Raw genomic sequence first — 22,143 nt, forward strand, 5'->3', positions numbered from 1 at the left:
ACAGAGCTCCCGCAGTAAAAAATTCAGAATGGTGACATTTGCGTGATCGGTTTCTATTGCTCATTTGCACGTCACGTCAATGATATGTCACCGTGTGGGACTGTGGGTCAGTTAACCTTGTCGGAGTGGGCGCCCTGATTCTAGTTTGTGAGCTAGGCAGGCTACTGCCTGGGAAGGTCTCCCACTCAAAGTACGAAATGGGGAGGGGAGTGGGGGTAGGTTGACCTCAGGTCTCCCCACTGGAAGCCCAAGGTAGGGAGAGTGGGGGAATCTATCAAATAGCGCACCTCTAACTTTGTACAGTACTAATGCAATTAGTAAAATCAGTCATACTACAAAATGGTACCAAATAAACCACAATTCATTCATAATACTGTGAATATATAGTTTCACAGACATATTGTTGCGTTTTTGTCTGGTTTGTGCAAAATTGTTAAGAATAATATAAAACCAGTCTGCACACCACCAAGGTGAATTGGTTTAGTCTTGACTCATGGTTGACAGTGATGGGTAATGTATTGATGCTCCAGTGCCAAATCAACACAAATGGATAAGAAAAGGTCTAAGCCATCAGGTGTCTAGTTTAGGAAAAAGAGGAGAGAAGAAGAGAAGAAACATACAAAAGATAAAGGTATGCAGCTATGTCATCTCTTTATGAGTATAATATTATGCATGTCATGAAATAGGCTAGTATAACACTTATGTTTGCTAGTCTATGTTGCTTTGTTGCTTGCTATGGTATTACACATAGGGCGACAATATTCTGTTTTCTGTCCAACTAGCTTACATAACATTGGATATCATTTCACACAGTTTCATAATGATAATGTGTGTAGCCTGCAGCAAAATGATTACAACCTAACTAGCACATTCTTGATTTGGTTGACTTTCATTGAGGTGACGTCATAAAGGTTTTCTGTGATTGTATTGACTAGGTCCTGAGCTCAGTAAGGGGAATTTCCAATGCTGTAGGCTAACTTAAAAGACGTATATATTATGCTGATATTTTGTATCTTTTGTGGTATATTGCGTCTTTGTATTGTTAATTTGGTTCCTATTCTGAAAGTTTGATCAATTGTGCATAATGACATGTATATTTAATTGTGCAACAAATGTATTTAGGGTGTCAGACTCGTATACTGTATTTCAATGCAAATTCAGGGGCAATTCTGAAATATTTTGGAGCACCCTCTGGCACTGGCCAGGATGAGGAGCCATCCACCTCCTCAGCCACACGGGCCTCTTCACAAATGTTGTCTGAGGATGAGGATGAAGAACCATTTGCTTCCACTTCTCCCCAGCAGGATTCTTCAGGTGTATTTGTTTGTTTGTCCTGTGTGAATTTAAGTATGCTCTCTAATTCTCTCTTTTTTTCTCTCTCTTCTCTCTCCCTCTCTTGGAGGACCTGAGCCCTAGGACCATGCCTCAGGACTACCTGGCCTGATGACTCCTTGCTGTCCCCAGTCCACCTGGCCGTGCTGCTGCTTCAGTTTCAACTGTTCTGCCTGCGGCTATGGAACCCTGACCTGTTCACCGGAAGTGCTACCTTGTCCCAGACCTGCTGTTTTCAACTTTCTAGAGACAGCAGGAGCGGTAGAGATACTCTGAATGATCGGCTATGAAAAGCCAACTGACATTTACTCCTGAAGTGCTGACCTGTTGCACCCTCTACAACCACTGCGATATTTTTTTTTTGACAGTGCTCGTCATCTATGAACATTTGAACATCTTGGCCATGTTCTGTTATAATCTCCACCCGGCACAGCCAGAAGAGGATTGGCCACCCCTCATAGCCTGGTTCCTCTCTGGGTTTCTTCCTAGGTTCCCGGCCTTTCTAGGGAGTTTTTCCTCGCTACAGTGCTTCTACACCTGCGTTGCTTGCTGTTTGGGGTTTTAGGCTGGGTTTCTGTACAGCACTTTGGGACATCAGCTGATGTAAGAAGGGCTTTATAAATACATTTGATTGATTGTGTGTGCATCCCGGCATAACATAAACAAAATAAATAAATTCCCTTTTGCAAAGTTTTAAGTTTCCATATTATAGGTTACATTGATGATTGTATTATTACTGGGTATGTATGTGGGATGTTCCACTGCTATAAATGCTGTGAATAATGTGTGTAAACTAATGCCCATGTGCTCTCCATTGGAAATGCCTGTAGCAGCATCCCCACCAAATCCTGCTGCTGAGGATGAACCACTGTCTACAGACCCTGCTGACTGGCCTTCAGTTCTGACTGACAGGATTCGGACACAATTAGTTTGCAGAGGACCAAGTGAGGTACCACCTAACTTTGTTTTCCCAAGGAATGAGATTGATGGAAGAAGTTGCCACCACCAGTATTTCAGGAAGACCTTGGTGAGTGGTGAAAAAATCCCTAGAAGTTGGTTGGTGTATTCTGAAAGAAACAACAGCCTCTTCTGCTTCTGTTGCAAACTCTTTTCTAAGAAGAAAATTAATTTAGCAAACTCAGGACTGACAGACTGGAAACATGCAAGTTCTTTGCTGACTACACACGAAAGCAGTCCAGAACACTAAAACTGCATGAAAACATGGAAAGAACTGTCAATGAGGACAAAAAAGGGGAAACAATTGATAAGCATGAGATGGCACTTATGGAGGCTGAGAGGATAAGATGGAGAGAGGTGTTGACACGTCTGACTGCTATTGTGCAGTCTATGGCAATTAGAAATCTGGCACTGAGGGAACACACAGAAACACTACTCCATCAAATGGAAATTTCCTTGAAGATGTTGAACTGATGCCACAATTTGATCCAGTCATGAAAGAGCACCTTAACCATGTCCAAAAAGGGTCCTCGAGTCACACCACCAGCTACCTTGGCCACCAAATACAGAATGAACTCATTTATTTGTTGAGCAGCAAGGTCATTTCAATAATGGTGAGTGACATCAAGCTGGCAAAATTCTTCTCTATCATTCTAGATTGCACCTCAGATGTCAGCCACACTGAACAGTTGTCAGTTGTGATTAGAATTGTATCACTGAAGGAGGAGCCCCACATAAAATAACATTTTATGGGTTTTTTGGAGGCAGAGGAGTCCACGGGCCAACATTTGGCATCCCTGATTCTCAAAAGATTAGAGGAGCTAACAATTCATTTCGAGGACTGCTGGGGCCAACATGAAAGGCAAAAACAAAAGGTGTCCAAGCTGGAAATGAATCCAAGTGCTCTATTTGTGCCATGTGTGGCTCACACATCGCAGCTCACACATCGGAGCTGCTCTCCAAGTGGCCACTCCTGGCTAATGTCCCTGTCCCGAAGCAAGAACCAATTAGCCTGGAGCTAGCCCTGCCAGGCCCATCTCCCGGCTAGCCAAAGAGGCCCATCAGCCACTCCCTGGGCTACAATACCTATTTTGCCAACTGGCCCGGACCCCCGCTGACCCATCATGACTGGACAACCAACGTGATTTGCCCGAGGGGGTTTTCTCAACTGGCTCCACCGTCCCGTCATCCTCTGAATGCCCATCCATTAGCCTGCTAGCCGCGGCCTGCAAGCTGTCCAGAGCACATGGGACTGTTAGCTTAAGGTGCCCATCGGACAAATTCTTTGGCCACCATACCTATTTTGCCAATTGGCCTGGTTTACCACACGGAGCCCTGCTGATCCGTCTGCCGACGTAATAGCACGAGGGGGCCACAACAGACTTTCGTCCCTCCAAGGCCTTTCGTTGCGACGTCCCTCCAAGGACTTTCTACTAAATTGCTAGCTGCTCGAAGCCACTCATTGGACTCCTTTGATTCACTCGGCTACGCATGCCTCTCGCTAACGTCAATATGCCTTGTCCATTGCTGTTTTGGTTAGTATTTATTGCCTTATTTCACTGTAGAGCCTCTAGCCCTGCTCAATACGCCTTATTTAACACTTTAGTTCCACCTACCACACATGCGATGACATCACCTGTTTTAAATGATATTTCTAGAAACAATATCTCTTTCATCGTCACTCTATGCACAGGTTTACCCCCACTATATTCACATCCTACCATACCTTTGTCTGTACATTAAGCCTTGAATCTACTCTACCGTACCCAGAAATCTGCTCCTTTTACTCTGTTCCGAACGTACTAGGCGACCAGTTCTTTTAGCCTTTAGCTGTACCCTTATCCTACTCCTCCTCTGTTCCTCTGGTGATGTGGAGGTTAATCCAGGCCCAGCAGTGCCTAGCTCCACTCCCATTCCCCAGGCGCTATCATTTGTTGACTTCTGTAACCGTAAAACCTTTAGTTTCATGCATGTTAACATTAGAAGCCTCCTCCCTAAGTTTGTTTTATTCACTGCCCTAGCACACTCTGCCAACCCGGATGTCCTAGCCGTGTCTGAATCCTGGCTCAGGAATACTACCAAAAGCACTGAAATGTTAATCCCTAACTATAACATTTTCCGACAAGATAGAACTGCCAAAGGGGGCGGTGTTGCAATCTACTGCAGAGATTTCAGCGAGCAGGCCTTTCTAATCGACCTGGCCCGGGTATCCTCAAAGGATATTGACCTCATCCCGTCAGTAGAGGATGCCTGGTCATTCTCTTTTCACCATCTTAAATAAGCACGCCCCTTTAAATTTTTTTTTAACCAGGAACAGATATAGCCCTTGGTTCTCTCCAGACCTGACTGCCCTTGACCAGCACAAAAACATCCTGTGGCGTTCTGCATTAGCATCGAATAGCCCCCGCAATATGCAACTTTTCAGGGAAGTTAGGAACCAATATACACAGGCAGTTAGGAAAGCTAAGGCTAGCTATTTCAAGCAGAAATGTGCATCCTGTAGCACAAACTCAAAAAAGTTCTGGGACACTGTAACATCCATGGAGAATAAGAGCACCTCCTCACAGCTGCCCACTGCACTAAGGCTAGCAAACACTGTCATCACCGATAAATCCACTATAATTGAGAATTTCAAGAAGCATTTTTCTACGGCTGGCCATGCTTTCCACCTGGCTACCCCTACCCCGGTCAACAGCCCTGCACTCCCCACAGCAACTCACCCAAGCCTCCCCTGCTTCTCCTTCACCCAAATCCAGATAGCTGATGTTCTGAAAGAGCTGCAAAATCTGGACCCCTACAAATCAGCCGGGCTAGATAATCTGGACCCTCTCTTCCTAAAATTACCTGCCGAAATTGTTGCAACCCCTATCACTAGACTGTTCAACCTCTCTTTCGTATCGTCTGAGATTCCCAAAGATTGGAAAGCTGCCGCGGTCATCCCCCTCTTCAAAGGGGGAGACACTCTAGACCCAAACTGCTACAGACCTATATCTATCCTACCCCGCCTTTCTAAGGTCTTCGAAAGCCAAGTTAACAAACAGATTACCGACCATTTCGAATCCCACCGTACCTTCTCCGCTATTCAATGTGGTTTCAGAGCTGATCATGGGTGCACCTCAGCCACGCTCAAGGTCCTAAATGATATGATAACCGCCATTGATAAGAGCCATTACTGTGCAGCCGTATTCATCGACCTGGCCAAGGCATTCGACTCTGTCAATCACCACATTCTTATTGGCAGACTCAACGGCCTTGGTTTCTCAAATGATTGCCTCGCCTGGTTCACCAACTACTTCTCTGATAGAGTTCAGTGTCAAATCGGAGGGCCTGTTGTCCGGACCTCTGGCAGTCTCTATAGGGGTGCCACAGGGTTCAATTCTCGGGCCAACTCTCTTCTCTGTATACATCAAGGATGTCGCTCTCGCTGCTGGTGATTCTCTGATTCACCTCTACGCAGACGACACCATTCTGTATACATCTGGCCCTTCTTTGGACACTGTGTTAACTAACCTCCAAACGAGCTTCAATGCCATACAACTCTCCTTCCGTGGACTCCAACTGCTCATAAATGCAAGTAAAACTAAATGCATGCTCTTCAACTGATCACTACCCGCACCTGCCCGCCCGTCCAGCATCACTACTCTGGACGGCTCCGACTTAGAATATGTGGATAACTACAAATACCTAGGTGTCTGGTTAGACTGTAAACTCTCCTTCCAGACTCACATTAAGCATCTCCAGTCCAAAATTAAATCTAGAATCGGCTTCCTATTTCGCAACAAAGCATCCTTCACTCATGCTGCCAAACATACCCTCGTAAAACTGACCATCCTACCGATCCTCAACTTTGGCGATGTCCTTTATAAAATAGCCTCCAACACTCTACTCAACAAATTGGATGCAGTCTATCACAGTGCCATCCGTTTTGTCACCAAATCCCCATATACTGCCCACCACTGCGACCTATACGCTCTCGTTGGCTGGCCCTCGCTTCATACTCGTCGCCAAACCCACTGGCTCCAGATCATCTACAAGTCTCTGCTAGGTAAAGCCCCGCCTTATCTCAGCTCACTGGTCACCATAGCAGCACTCACTCGTAGCACGCGCTCCAGCAGGTATATCTCAATGGTCACCCCCAAAGCCAACACCTCCTTTGGCCACCTTTCCTTCCAGTCTTCTGCTGCCAATGACTGGAACGAACTGCAAAAATCACTGAAGCTGGAGACTCATATCTCCCTCACTAGCTTTAACTTCTTATGGCTGCAGGGGCAGTATTGAGTAGCTTGGATGAAAGGTGCACAGAGGTGCCCAGAGTAAACGGCCTGCTCCTCAGTCATAGTTGCTAATATTTGCATATTATTATTAGTATTGGATAGAAAACACTCTGAAGTTTCTAAAACTGTTTGAATTATGTCTGTGAGTATAACAGAACTCATATGGCAGGCAAAAACCTGAGAAGTTCCACTTGCTGTTTAGATTTTTTCTGAGAGTGGCAGATTTTCAACCAAGCTCTCATTGAAATTACAGCGAGATATTGATGAGTTTTCACTTCCTACGGCTTCCACTAGATGTCAACAGTCAAGAGAACTTTGTCTGATGACTCTAATGTGAAGGGGGGCCGAAGGAGACAGGAATTAGTCACCACTGCCACGAGCTGACCATGCTTTGACCATGTGCGTTCACGTGATAGGCAGCTCCGTTCCATCGCTCAACTGAAGTCAATCTAATTCTCCGGTTGGAACGTTATTCAAGATGTATGTTAACAACATTCTAAAGATTGATTCAGTACATCGTTTGACATGTTTCTACTGACTGTTATGGAACCTTTGGACATTTCGTCACGTTATAGCTTTGTGACTTTGGAATTGTTTACCAAACGCGCTAACCAAAGTAGCTAATTGGACATAAATAACGGACATTATCGAACAAATCAAGCATTTATTGTGGACCTGGGATTCCTAGGACTGCATTCTGATGAAGTTCATCAAAGGTAAGGAAACATTTATCATGTATTTTCTGGTTTCTGTTCACTCCAACATGGCGGCTAATTTGGCTATTGTTCTGAGCGCCGTCTCAGATTATTGCATGGTCTGCTTTTTCCGTAAAGTTTTTTTGAAATCTGACACAGCGGTTGCATTAAGGAGAGGTATATCTATAATTCCATGTGTATAACTTGTATTATCATCTACATTTATGATGAGTATATCTGTTGAAACGATGTGGCTATGCAAAATCACTTGATGTTTTTGGAACTAGTGAATGTAACGCGCCAATGTAAACTCAGATTTTTTTATATAAATATGAACTTTATCAAACAGAACATGCATGTATTGTGTAACATGAAGTCCTATGAGTGTCATCTGATGAAGATCATCAAAGGTTAGTGATTCATTTGATCTCTATTTCTGCTTTTTGTGACTGCTATATTCCGCTGGAAAAATGGCTGTGCTTATTGTGGTTTGGTGGTGACCTAACATAATCGTTTGTAGTGCTTTCGCTGAAAAGCATATTTGAAATCAGACACTTTGGTGGGATTAACAACAAGATTACCTTTAAAATGATATAAGACACATGTATGTTTGAGGAATTTTGATTATGAGATTTCTGTTGTTTGAATTTGGCGCCCTGCACTTTCACTGGCTGTTGTCATATCGATCCCGTTAGCGGGATTGCAGCCATAAGAAGTTTTAAGCACCAGCTGTCTGAGCAGCTCACAGATCACTGCACCTGTACATACCACATCTGTAAACAGTTCATCCAACTACCTCATCCCCATACTGTTATTTATTTATTTATCTTGCTCCTTTGCACCCCAGTATCTCTACTTGCACATTCATCTTCTGCACATCTACCATTCCAGTGTTTAATTACTATATTGTAATTACTTCGCCACCATGGCCTATTTATTGCCTTAACTCTCTTATCTTACCTCATTTGCACTCACTGTTTTCTTTTTTTTCTACTGTATTATTGACTGTATGTTTTGTTTATTCCATGTGTAACTCTGTGTTGTTGTATGTGTCGAGCTGCTATGCTTTATCTTGGCCAGGTTGCAGTTGCAAATGAGAACTTGTTCTCAACTAGCCTACCTGGTTAAATAAAGGTGAAATTAAAAAATATATTTAAAAAAAGTTGGTCTCGAGAGTGCAAAAAATAATTACACACACACACACACACACAGAGTCATGACCACTTGTATACTCATCATAAACTCTCAGTCATGCTGAGTGAATCCTTGCCCAAGGTCAGTGGGTTACCGGGCAAGGAGGGTAATTCTGACACCCCTAATCTCTAGTGGGGCATCAACACATATGCACCCCCTAAAACCCCCCTCATTAGTAACACCTCTGGCTCCAGGGGCTATTAATAATCATGGCCCTCCCGCTCAGTCTACTCTTCAGCCCACAGAAGGGTTTTGGGGTCTCGTGCCAAAATACGTCTCACTCATGAATCTGATTTCAGTCATAAACACACACCTGTACAGCCTCACATACATCACACATAACAGTCCATATTTAGAGTGGACTGTTCCCGGTTTACTGATTGAGTGCTTTATCATCAGGGCATGGTAAAGAGAAGCAGCATCCCCTCTGTTTCTCTAACATGCTGGAGGGTTGACTGATGATACACTGTATTTAGCTCTGCATTTGTTGTGTTGGAACCTAAATAAGTTGACACCAGCCCTCAGCTGAAGAGAACACCATCATGTACAGTTGAAGTCGGAAGTTTACATGCACTTAGGTTGGAGTCATTAAACCTCGTTTTTCAACGACTCCACACATTTCTTGTTAACAAACTATAGTTTTGGCAAGTCGGTTAGGACATCTACTTTGCTTTGTGCATGCCACAAGTAATTTTTCCAACAATTGTTTACAGACAGATTATTTCACTTATAATTCACTGTATCACAATTCCAGTCGGTCAGAAGTTTACATACACTAAGTTGACTGTGCCTTATAACAGCTTGGAAAATTCCAGAAAATGATGTCATTGCTTTAGAAGCTTCTGATAGGCTAATTGATATAATTTTAGTCAATTGGAGGTGTACTTGTGGATGTATTTCAAGGCTTACCTTCAAACTCAGTGTCTCTTTGCTTGACATCATGGGAAAATCTAAAGAAATCTGCCAAGACTTCAGAAAAAAATTGTAGACCTCCACAAGTCTGGTTCATCCTTGGGAGCAATTTCCACATGCATGAAGGTACCCCGTTCAACTGTACAAACAATAGTACGCAAGTATAAACACCATGGGACCACGCAGCCGTCATACCGCTCAGGAAGGAGACGCGTTCTGTCTCCTAGAGATGAACGTACTTGGTGCGAAAAGTGCAAATCAATCTCAGAACAACAGCATAGGACCTTGTGAAGATGCTGGAGGAAACAGGTACAAAAGTATATCCATATATCCACAAAATGGATGATCTTATCGTTTTTTCACTTACCCGGTGAGGCGGGGAGGCGAGCCCCGAGCGGGCTCTCGCTTCTGGCTTCAAGCACCCGGCTCGTGTCGGGTGCGACCCGCTCCGGGGACAGTGGCAGGTGGGGAGTTTGACTGGGGCGGTACACCTGTCAAACGGTAACGCAGGTGTCCTAAGGCGAGCTCAGGGAGGACAGAAACCTCCCGTGGAGCAGAAGGGCAAAAGCTCGCTTGATCTTGATTTTCAGTATGAATACAGACTGTGAAAGCGGGGCCTCACGATCCTTCTGACTTTTTGGGTTTTAAGCAGGAGGTGTCAGAAAAAATAAATATAGCGGGCAAGAAACCTATAAACAAAGGGGCTTGTAGACAGGACCCCGACACCTACTAATGGTGATGAGTATAAAAGATAAATATAAGGCCCAAGCAATGGGGCCGTGCCAGCAACGAAAAGATAAATATAGCGGGCAAGAAATCAATAAACAAAGAGGCTTGTAGACAGGACCCTAACACCTACCAATGGTGGAGTACAAACAAAAATATTTTAAGGTCCAAGCCATGGGGCCGTGCCAGCAATAGAATGGTGACTATAGCGGGCAAGAAATCAATAAACAAAGGGGCTTGTGGACAGGACCCCAACACCTACCAATGGTGGAGTACAAACAAAAATATTTTAAGGTCCAAGCCATGGGGCCGTGCCAGCAATAGAATGGTGACTATAGCGGGCAAGAAATCAATAAACAAAGGGGCTTGTGGACAGGACCCCGACACCTACTAAAGGTGGTGATTACAAATGATAAACATAAGGCCCAAGCAAGGGCTCCGTGCCATCAGTAGAATGGTGATTATAGCGGGCAAGAAATCAATAAACAAAGGGGCTGGAAGACAGGACCCCAACACCTAATAAAGGTGGAGTATAAACAAATATTTTAAGGTCCAACCTATGGGACCGTGCCAGCAATTGAAAAATGATTATAGCGGGCAAGAAACCTATAAATAAAGAGGCTGGAAGACAGGACCCCAACACCTAGCAATGGTGGCGAATACATATGAGTTTAAGGCCCAAGCAGTGGGGCTATACTAGCAAGGGAACAGTATAACCTGGCTCCAGCCAGGGGCAGGTCAGGGCCCCCTGGTGGATTGCACCAGGTTCCTCCTCCCTGACGGGAGTTGATGGTCCCTGGCTGTTCTCTGCTTAGTGCGTCAGGGAGGGCGATGGGCGACCTCGAGCGGAAGCGAGAGAGAAACAGGTCGAAACGTGGGCTAAGTGACACAGGATGCACTTCCTGACAGCCGAAAAAAGGTGCCGCCAGCGGGTTGGGTACCGCTGGTGAAATCTTCTCATCTTGACCCGGTACAGCCTCAGAGGAATGGCAACTCCAAGGAGACTGGTCCTCCCAGGTTTTCTCCATTGGGCCCGACTAATAGGGAGTTTTTGCTCCTGGCCGCCGTAGCACCGCCTCAGACGCGGTTAGCTCCAAGGAGTACAGGCCGGGTCAAGGGAACCATTGAAGTTCAACTTACCCCGCCTTCCATCACGACATGTATTAACAAGAAATTTGTGGAGTGGTTGAAAAACGAGTTTTAATGACTCCAACCTAAGTGTGTGTGTGTGTACACACTCTTCCTCCATAAAACTACCCCCACCATCACGGTTACACACTCCTCCCCCTTAAACCCAACCCACCCTCAGTTATACACTCCTCCCCCTTAAACCCATCCCACCCTCACAGTTACACACTCCTCCCCCTTAAACCCACCCCCATAAACCCATCCCCACCATCATGGTTACACACTCCTCCCACATAAACCCATCCCCACCCTCAGTTATACACTCCTCCCCCTTAAACCCACCCCACCCTCACAGTTACACACTCCTCCCCCATAAACCCACCCCACCCTCACAGTTACACACTCCTCCCCCATAAACTCACTGTTGATGCTGTTTTACTTCCTGTGGGGAAGCAAGTGGGAGAGGCTGAGGATGGAGGTGGTCAAGAGGCCCAGGTCCAAGGGGGGAAAGGCTTGCCTGACCTCTACTTGTTCCTGGGCAGCTGCTACACAGCGTTACATCTCACTCTTGCCACCTCCCCGGTCAACAACAAGACCCAGGCCCTCGCACAGTTCTGGCTGGGATCTTACCTCAGAACCCTGAGGCTGATCCCTGTCTACCTGCGAGCCCCAGTCTCTTTCCTGCTCCCCACACACTACGCCCAGCTCCAGAAGTTAAGACATTTTAAACTGGAGAAAGAAGCAGTCACGGTTTAAACTAAACCCCGCTCTCTTCTCTCTCTTGTGCAGGAGCGGCAACCAGTGTGTCCAGTGTGCGGGCTTGCTATAGGCGAGCCCATAACGGTTTGGCGTAACGTGACCCATCCTGCTCTTCTGAATCGGGACCTGTCCTGGATGGGCGCCCACGAGATCCTCCCGGTCAGGGCCGTTATTCCCTCCCAGGGCATGGCGAGGATATCCACGTGCCCCTACCAGGCTACGGCCAAGAGGAGTCGGTGAGGTACTTGCTCTGGGAGTGCAGAGCCGCCAGGGACCTGTAGAAGGAAGCAGGCCCCCTGATCTCCCCGTGTCTGCCAGCAGGGGAGGACCTAACGCCCCAGCTCGTGCTGTATGGGGTGGGCCGAAGGCCTATTCCACCGAAGGCCTTCACCAAGCTCTGGCCCACCCTCACGTGTCTGAAGGATGCACTGTGGTCCTCCCGCAACCTGCTGGTAGCGAAACGAGTAGAGACCACCCCCCAGGCAGTGGCCATGGTAGTCACGGAAGCCCTGGGGTGGTACAGAAGAAAGGGGGCCTCGACCCCAGGCGAAGGATCCCCCACAACACCCAAGGTCCCGGCGGCCACGGCCTGACAGCGCTGTGGCGCCTAGGGCGATGCGCCTAGGGGAGGGATCTCCTCTGGGCCACGACGGACAGGACGGTAATTGATTCGGAGGAGCAGGTGGATGCTCTCTTTTTTATACTCTCATCTTAACCTCATCTTAACATCTTAAAGATATTGCACACTTCATGCCACACACAGCGAATAGAGACGGGTTAACCCAATGGCATGGTCAGAATGTTGGATAAACAATCCAGCCCAAGGACAGGTGTAATGGGTGGGGCTGGACAATAGAGACAGAGAGACCCTGTGGTGTGGAAGACCGACCTAACACCAGGCACGGGATAAAACCTGATCCCCAGACCCAAGGCTAGAGAGGGGACTCGAGGAAGTGTAGTAGTTAGGGGGTAAATCATAATAGGGGGAGTAGAGTAGTGGGTGTCATTGTGATATGTGGGGCACAGAAATAGACTCCCCAAACCCAGATCTCGTGCAGGATGGGTGTGAAGGATTAGAGACAAGGTTGTTTCCCCCCAAGGAGTTCACATGTCCGGTTGTCAGACAGGACATTGATGTGTTGTAAAACATACCACTCAGTCTAAAGAGCAGCAGGGAGTAGCACATATGTGACAACTATGTGATCTTTGGACTGTCTACAATGACACAAACCTATAGTATGTCACTAGGTCTTGAAATAGAAGCCATAACTTCTGTTGTTTTCTTCTATTTGTGGAGCAAAGAGATCATTGGGACAATGTTTTCTACAACTGCTTCAAAATATGAATTCAAATATTTTCAAAGACTCAACAGATGTTTTTTGTTTTTTTGTTGAACAGAACGGTCCAAGTATTAGTGACAGTTAATATACACTAGGGTCTGTCCATGAAAAGAGGGCCATTTGCATACCTTTGATATTTAAAGTAGAAATTGTGCACCAATATTTAATTTCAAAGCCTGTTATATTAAATGATGTAGACCACATGGAGAATTCAATATTCAGCATTTTGACATGTCCCTCTGTCAACCCTATGTCACTTCTATGAATATTTTTACCCACTTAACACCCACATTTCTCTAAGTTTCACCATCATTGTAATATTGTATAATATTTTGCTGCTTTGACGAAGTCATTTCAGAACATCATTATTTATTTAATGATTAGTGATTAATGTCTCTCATAAGGTCAACCCTGTTACGTGAACTGAACTCCTGTTTTAATATGGTGAAACTATTCCTTTTAAAATATAATTTTCCAAATGATACATTAACATCTAATAGTCTAATCATATTGTAAAAGCAGGTTAGCTGGTTCTACTGTTTTTGGACATTTTCTGGTGTTTTGTGGTGGAGAACTGAATGGGTCGAGCATAACACGTCAACCCTGTTCAACCCATTGATAGACAGGCAAGAATTTTTTTCACAATTTCATTTTTTTTGTGAAGCTTGCATTCAATTGCCATTCCATGTTGCACACGACAAGCTTCCATTACCCCTGTCGCAAGGGGATTTAGGGCTGATTTAAGATCAAATTGTCAACCCCTGTCATTGTCAACCCTTTAATTTGGCACTTAATAGGCGCATACCATAGAATTTTTGAATTCTTGAGATAGAAAAATGTATATTTTATGAAGTTGAACATGTGCTCTTTATGACAGAAATTAGGTGAAATCCCTCTCAAAATATAACACTTCTCAAAATGCACCAAAATTATGGAACGACCCAGTACATGCCTCGCTCTCTGTGTTACGAAATAAACAGAGCATGCATAGCTAAATTCAATCGGTAAATTGAACACTGTGAGTATTTAATTTCACACTTTTTAAGTGTTTATATGAGAACCACCAGAAAGTGTTGGATTTACACTTTTCAAAGTGTTGCCCTTTTAATAAAGATACTTTCCAACACCAGCAGCATTAAAATGTTACACTCAGTGTTAAATGTATACTGTTACGCTGATCACTGATACTTTCACAGCAAATTATCCAGTGTTAAATCAACACTGATCCAGTGTCTATATGGGTCCAAACTTTTCAGTGTTAAATTAACACACTGCTTAGTGTAAAGCCTAATTTGCATATTTTCCAGATTGCCTTGCTTTTCGAGTGAATTGTAGAGTTACCACCCATGACTGTATTTGTTAGTGACAGAGGCATGGTTGTTGCATTCATCAATTTTCAGTATCGTGGCCTTATTTAAGTGGGATCTTAAGCAAATAAGTTATCATAAACATTTTATTCATTAACCAAATACAACACATTATTCATAAGGCCTTATTTTCAGGGCCTAGTTTAACCCTAATACAGAGGACTGGAACTCATGGTTTACAGGCAAAATCGGGCCTGCAAGTCACATTATGCTGGCTTGCAAAGTGATGTGTAATTGCTATTGGAATCCAGCCAAAGTGAAGATATCCAACATTTAGAATTTTTATTCACCCACAACCTGCATTCAGAATGACTGCATGGTTGGGAAGATTAAGATATGAGACTACCTTAAGCATCTAAACTGGAGCAACCATTTCAGTAACAGACGCAATAAATACATATAACAGATTGGATTAGTTTAGAATATTATATGTTTTTTTATATTTGAGTAGCGTAACATTAATTAATCAAGCAATGTACATGCAAAAATATAGATATTGAAACAAACAATTCTAAAATCTAACTTTACTGAAAAATCAACACTAAGTAACACTGGACAATTTGACACCGTGATTGAAGAACATTTATTTTTTACAACAACTTAAAAACCAACACCAGCTGGCATTCAGTCCATTCATAGTAACACAAAGTAACACCACATCAAAACCAAAAACTGCTTACACCAGGATATGGACACTGATGATTTTACTGTGTGACAGGCGTGAACATGTGCTTTCATAAACATACTGTACTGTATGTTCTCAGATGCTACTGAATAGATGCAGCCCATAGAACCAGCAGTGTTGCTATTTATACTGAGCCTGCTCTAACAGTCATGGTGGTGTAAATATAGGCCTATCTACCGCTCAGCTGTTGATAAAAGCATTTCTGCTGTGATCTCACCTAGCCTATTTCAGGAATGGATCTGTGATGTCTCTGGATGAAGGGAATACAAATGAACACAGCAGTTTCTTCTCTTCAGCTTTGATCATCACCCAACTTTCATATATGTTTCAGGCAGAGTGGAGCATCAAAAACATATTACTTCAATGCTATCCTTTGTAAAACATGCGCATGTGGTCTAATAAGTAAAATAGCCCACTGTAATAGAACATTTTAAATAATACAGTAATTTGGGATATTATCAACAGTAAAAATACTCTGAAACATCTTACTTCAGCATACTGTAAATTATGGTGCGTTGTGTGAAAATGTTGTGGGCAGGGAAATAATTGCTGTATTTTGAATGATATTGTAATTCCATCCCACAGAATACAGTACTGTACTGTATCTTTGGAGTGCCAAAAACCTGTTGATGCGTGGTATTGTTATTTCTGGCTCATTGACATATTTTGAGGCATACCTTGTAAGACACTATATTTGTTGCACACGAGTGAGAATGCTGTATCAATTGAACTCTTATGTGGTTATAGTGCCCCATCAACATGTATAGGGGATATATTGGAGTGGCAGCAAATCTTAAACCTTAAATTGTTAAGCATTTTGCCACCTCCTTTTGGTCCCGTTTGCCCTGTAGTCTCAGTCAGTTTGGAAGCCTTTGTTAAGGTCTCTAGAAGTACAAGTGATACAGTGCATTCAGAAAGCATTCAGACCGCTTGACTTTTTCCACATTTTGCTATGTTACAGCCTTATTCAAAAATTGATAAAATCATTTTTCCCTCATCAATCAACACATACAGTGGGGCAAAAAAGTATTTAGTCAGCCACCAATTGTGCAAGTTCTCCCACTTAAAAAGATGAGAGAGGCCTGTAATTTTCATCATAGGTACACTTCAACTATGACAGACAAAATGAGAAAAGAAAATCCAGAAAATCACATTGTAGGATTTTTTATGAATTTATTTGCAAATTATGGTGGAAAATAAGTATTTGGTCAATAACAAAAGTTTATCTCAATACTTTGTTATATACCCTTTGTTGGCAATGACAGAGGTCAAACGTTTTCTGTAAGTCTTCACAAGGTTTTCACACACTGTTGCTGGTATTTTGGCCCATTCCTCCATGCAGATCTCCTCTAGAGCAGTGATGTTTTGGGGCTGTTGCTGGGCAACACGGACTTTCAACTCCCTCCAAAGATTTTCTATGGGGTTGAGATCTGGAGACTGGCTAGGCCACTCCAGGACCTTGAAATGCTTCTTACGAAGCCACTCCTTCGTTGCCCGGGCGGTGTGTTTGGGATCATTGTCATGCTGAAAGACCCAGCCACGTTTCATCTTCAATGCCCTTGCTGAGGTTTTCACTCAAAATCTCACGATACATGGCCTGACTCATTCTGTCCTTTACACGGATCAGTCGTCCCCTGGTCCCTTTGCAGAAAAACAGCCCCAAAGCATGATGTTTCCACCCCCATGCTTCACAGTAGGTATGGTGTATTTTGGATGCAACTCAGCATTCTTTGTCCTCCAAACATGACGAGTTGAGTTTTTACCAAAAAGTTATATTTTGGTTTCATCTGACCATATGACATTCTCCCAATCTTCTTCTGGATCATCCAAATTCTCTCTAGCAAACTTCAGACGGGCCTGGACATGTACTGGCTTCAGCAGGGGGACACGTCTGCCACTGCAGGATTTGAGTCCCTGGCGGCGTAGTGTGTTACTGATGGTAGGCTTTGTTACTTTGGTCCCAGCTCTCTGCAGGTCATTCACTTGGTCCCCCCGTGTGGTCCTGGGATTTTTGCTCACCGTTCTTGTGATCATTTTGACCCCACGGGGTGAGATCTTGCGTGGAGCCCCAGATCGAGGGAGATTATCAGTGGTCTTGTATGTCTTCCATTTCCTAATAATTGCTCCCACAGTTGATTTCTTCAAACCAAGCTGCTTACCTATTGCAGATTCAGTCTTCCCAGCCTGGTGCAGGTCTACAATTTTGTTTCTGGTGTCCTTTGACAGCTCTTTGGTCTTGGCCATAGTGGAGTTTGGAGGGTGACTGTTTGAGGTTGTGGACAGGTGTCTTTTATACTGATAACAAGTTCAAGCAGGTGCCATTAATACAGGTAACGAGTGGAGGACAGAGGAGCCTCTTAACGAAGAAGTTACAGGTCTGTGAGAGCCAGAAATCTTGCTTGTTTGTAGGTGACCAAATACTTATTATCCACCATAATTTTCAAATAAATTCATTAAAAATCCTACAATGTGATTTTCTGGATTTTTTTTCCTCATTTTGTCTGTCATAGTTGAAGTGTACCTATGATGAAAATTACAGGCCTCTCTCATCTTTTTAAGTGGGAGAACTTGCACAATTGGTGACTAAATACTTTTTTGCCCCACTATAATACCCCGTAATGACAAAGCAAAAACAGGTTTTTAGAACATTTAGGAAATGTATAAAAATACAAAACAGAAATACCTTATTTATATAAGAATTCAGACCCTTTGATATGAGACTCGATATTGAGCTCAGTTTGTTCCTGGTTCCATTGATCATCTTTGTGATGTTTCTACAACTTGATTGGAGTCCACCTGTGGTAAATTCAATTGATTGGACATGATTTGGAAAGGCACACACCTGTCCATATAAGGACCTTGAAGGAATTGTCTGTAGAGCTCCGAGACAGGATTGTGTCGAGGCACAGATCTGGTAAAGGGTACCAAAACATTTCTGCAGCATTGAAGTCCAAGAAAACACAGTAGCCTCCATCATTCTTAAATGGAAGAAGTTGGGAACCACCAAGACTCTTCCTAGATCTGGCCAAACTGAGCAATCGGGGGAGAAGGGCCTTGGTCAGGGAGGTGAGCAAGAACCCGATGGTCACTCTGCCAAAGCTCCTCTGTGGAGATGGAAGAATCTTCCTGAGGGACAACCATCTCTGCAGCACTTCACCAATCAGGCCTTTATGGTAGAGTGGCCAGACGGAAGCCTCTCCTTAGTAAAAGGCACATGACAGCCCACTTGGAGTTTTCCAAATGGCACCTAAAGGACTCTCAGACCTGAATACCAAGCGTCAATACTGAGGTCTTTGTTCTGTTCCTCCAGGCTATCTCTATCTCGGTGACACCCACCACATCTGATCTATGGAACGCCAGCTGTAGGTTTTTATCACCAAGCCATCACTTAATCAGTTGCCAGCCCAAGCTCCATAAAAACTCCTCTCAGTTAACTCAGAAAGGAGAGAGAGAGTCCTAAGAACATTACTCTATTAAATAAAACAACCATTTGGTGCATAAATATAACATAATCCTGTAATCCTGCTACCACAAGGAACCTGGCACCTTCCCTACAGTGAAGCATGACAGTGGCAGCATCATGCTGTGGGAATGTTTTTCAGCGGCAGGGACTAGGAGACTAGTCAGGATCGAGGGAAAGATGAACGGAGCAAAGCACAGAGAGATCCTTAATGAAAACCTGCTTCGGAGCGCTCAGGACCGCAGACTGGGGCAACGGTTTACCTTCCAACAGGACAACAACCCTAAGCACACAGTCAAGACAACGTAGGAGTGGCTTGTCCTTGAGTGGCCCAGCCAGAGCCCGGACTTGAACCCGATCTAACTTCTCTGGAGACCTGAAAATAGCTGTGCAGTAGTCCCCATCCAACCTGACAGAGCTTGAGAGGATCTGCAGAAAAGAATAGGAGAAACTCCCCAAATACAGTTGTGCCAAGCTTGTAGCGTCATACCCAAGAAGACTCGAGGCTGTAATCGCTGCCAAAGGTGCTTCAACAAAGTACTGAGTAAACGTTCTGAATACTTATGTAAATCTGGTATTTACGTTTTTTATTTTTTAATACATTAGCAAAAATTTATAAAAAACTGTTTTTGCTTTTTCATTATGGGGCACTGTGTGTAGATTGATGAGGGGAAACAAAACTATTTAATATATTTTAGAATAAGACTGTAATTTAACAAAATGTGGAAAAAGTCAAGGGGTCTGAATACTTTCCGAATACACTGTATCCAACACCAAATATTAATTAATATACTCATGTGTAAACACTTTACTTAGTAGCCAACTTGCTTGCACCAATCCCTTTGAATTAGAATAAAATACTGTGAAATACAAACCCCTCCCCTCAATTAATTTCATCCATTAATTCTGATTACAGTAGCATTTACGTTTTACAGCATAATGCAGTACATTTTACGGTATTGTACTGTGTCATTACAGAGTATTCACTTTGATACCATGTTTATATTACAATAAGTGTGCTGTAACATGAAATATAGAGTTATACTTGCCACTGAGCTGCCTGTAAGCTAGCGTCAAATTCACAGTAACCCCTTCACAGTGTACACACGGTTTTGTTTTAAATCTGCAATATCTGCAGGGTTTGACCATAAGTGGGCTTAAGCACTGTGTGTAGAATTAGCATGCCCATAGTCCAGTATCAGAATAACTTTCCTTTAATAATAAACCAGTCAGAGTGAATGACTGACACAGCATTTCCCTTGGCACACTGAGTCTACCCACTTTATATTATTCAAATGATGCCAGTCTTATCTTGGCCATAGCAGACTGGGAGAATAGACATGCAGGATCTCAGGACTGGAGAAAGCCTTCTCTCACTCTCTCCTTCCCTCCCTTCTTCCCTCTTTCTTTCTCTCAGGCTGCTTTTAAAGGGAAACAATGGGAATAATACAAGTTCAAAAATAGACTGAGAACAGAAAGATTGTATTTGAGCCTTTGAAAATCCACAGAGATGTACTCTCAGCCTATTCAAATATTTGTGATGACTGATTAACATGACTACTGTTATACAGACAGCTAGGTCACCCTTGATACAAGTCAGTATTCAACGTCCATCCATGTCTGAGGACATCGGGAGATGATGTGGAAACCGGCCACAAGGGGCAACATTGAGCGCTGTTACCTTCAAGTAGGTTTCGGTTGTGGGTGGGCATAAGCACCTGCTTCTGATTCCAAAGGTTACAAGTTTAAATCCAGCGATAGAATGCTGTTTTTGAGATTTTTGTTTTAAACCTTTCCCAAACCTTAACCCTTACCTTTCAGACTTAATGCCTAAACTTAACCTTAAACACTTTGAAATTTGACGTTTGCAACAACTTTGAAATGTGTTGTGTGAGAAACATGGATGAACGTTGTCGTGTCTTTGCTATCATTAAATTGAAGACTTATAGTTTATATCAAAGATTCCTGTAATTAGGGATTACGCGATCAACTGATTAATAACGTAACTAATTAACTATGAATTTTGGGGGCACCAGGGAAAGTAGTCAGATTACAAAGTTATAATTTCCCAATATAACCTTTCAGATATTTTCATATCTGATCAATAGTCTTCTGATTAATGATTTATTTATTTTACCTCACGTTAGTCTCATTCCAAACGTCGTAAATTGTTGGTTATCTGCACGAACCCAGTCTTCACTATGAGTCATCCATACATCAATTGTCTTAAACCATTTATTTATTACTAACTAAGTAATTCACAGAAATGCATAAACATACAAACAAACTTAAAATGGTTACATGAAATTATGGGAGAAATATGCCCTAGTGGGCTGAACCGGCATGGCGGCTTGTTAGACAAAGGGAAAATTGGGGGTCGACCAAGAAGTCACTACCGAGTTCATAATTATAACAATTGACATGCTAATCCTTTACACATGAACGCTCACTCATTCGGGAACAATTGCAATCAATATATATATATTTACGCTCAGTGTGTCGTCTTGATCGCTGGAGAAAAGTTAGTTTCTGTTGGAGAGATTCATCTGTCTCTGTCTTGGTTATTGTGGATAGTTCGTATAGTGACATTCGTTATAGAATGGATGTTTCGGCGGTTGTCTTTCTTCGCGTTCAATGATACCGAATTCCTAGCTGCAGACTAGTAGTCAATATCAAAGACTTGTTCTTATTCGTCTAAGAGTTTAACCACGTGGTATGGTTAAAGATTCAGCAATGGTACTTAACCTTCGTTCTCCTCCTATGGAGAAAAAACATGGTCTACCGATAATTTCTCAGAGTTGGGTTTTTATTCGGATTGCAGAGAGGGGCTGTCCCAGGATGTCTGACCCAACTGGCTCAGGGGCGGGTCCTCGGATTTAGTTCAAATCAAAAGGGATTTGTATTTTTCTTCATTAAACAGTCCAAAATCATATTACACAATTATACAAACAGTATCATACTCACTCATTCATTTTATACAACACTCAGATGTAAACCTCATATCTGAGGTTATTATACAAACAGCGGTATGGTAATGTAGCCACACAGTCTCCCATGAGTTTCCCACGTGGTGACAAACGGACATGTTAATAGTTGGAATCTTCACCGATCTTTTATACTTTTTCCGGAACATGAAATCTGTTCGTACCTCAAGCTCTGTGAGGTGGAAGAAATTTCCTTTGTCCTGAAAGTTTACTGTTTGGCCATGAGGAGATTCTCAGGAATTTACGACGTCTCTCTGTGACCACAGCATGGGTTGAAGGAGGAAAGGGGGAGGCAGGGAGTGGCAGGGAGAGGGGAATGGGCTTTATGTA

This window comes from Salvelinus alpinus, chromosome 7 (assembly GCF_045679555.1).
Source record: "Salvelinus alpinus chromosome 7, SLU_Salpinus.1, whole genome shotgun sequence".
Lineage (NCBI taxonomy): Eukaryota > Metazoa > Chordata > Actinopteri > Salmoniformes > Salmonidae > Salvelinus > Salvelinus alpinus.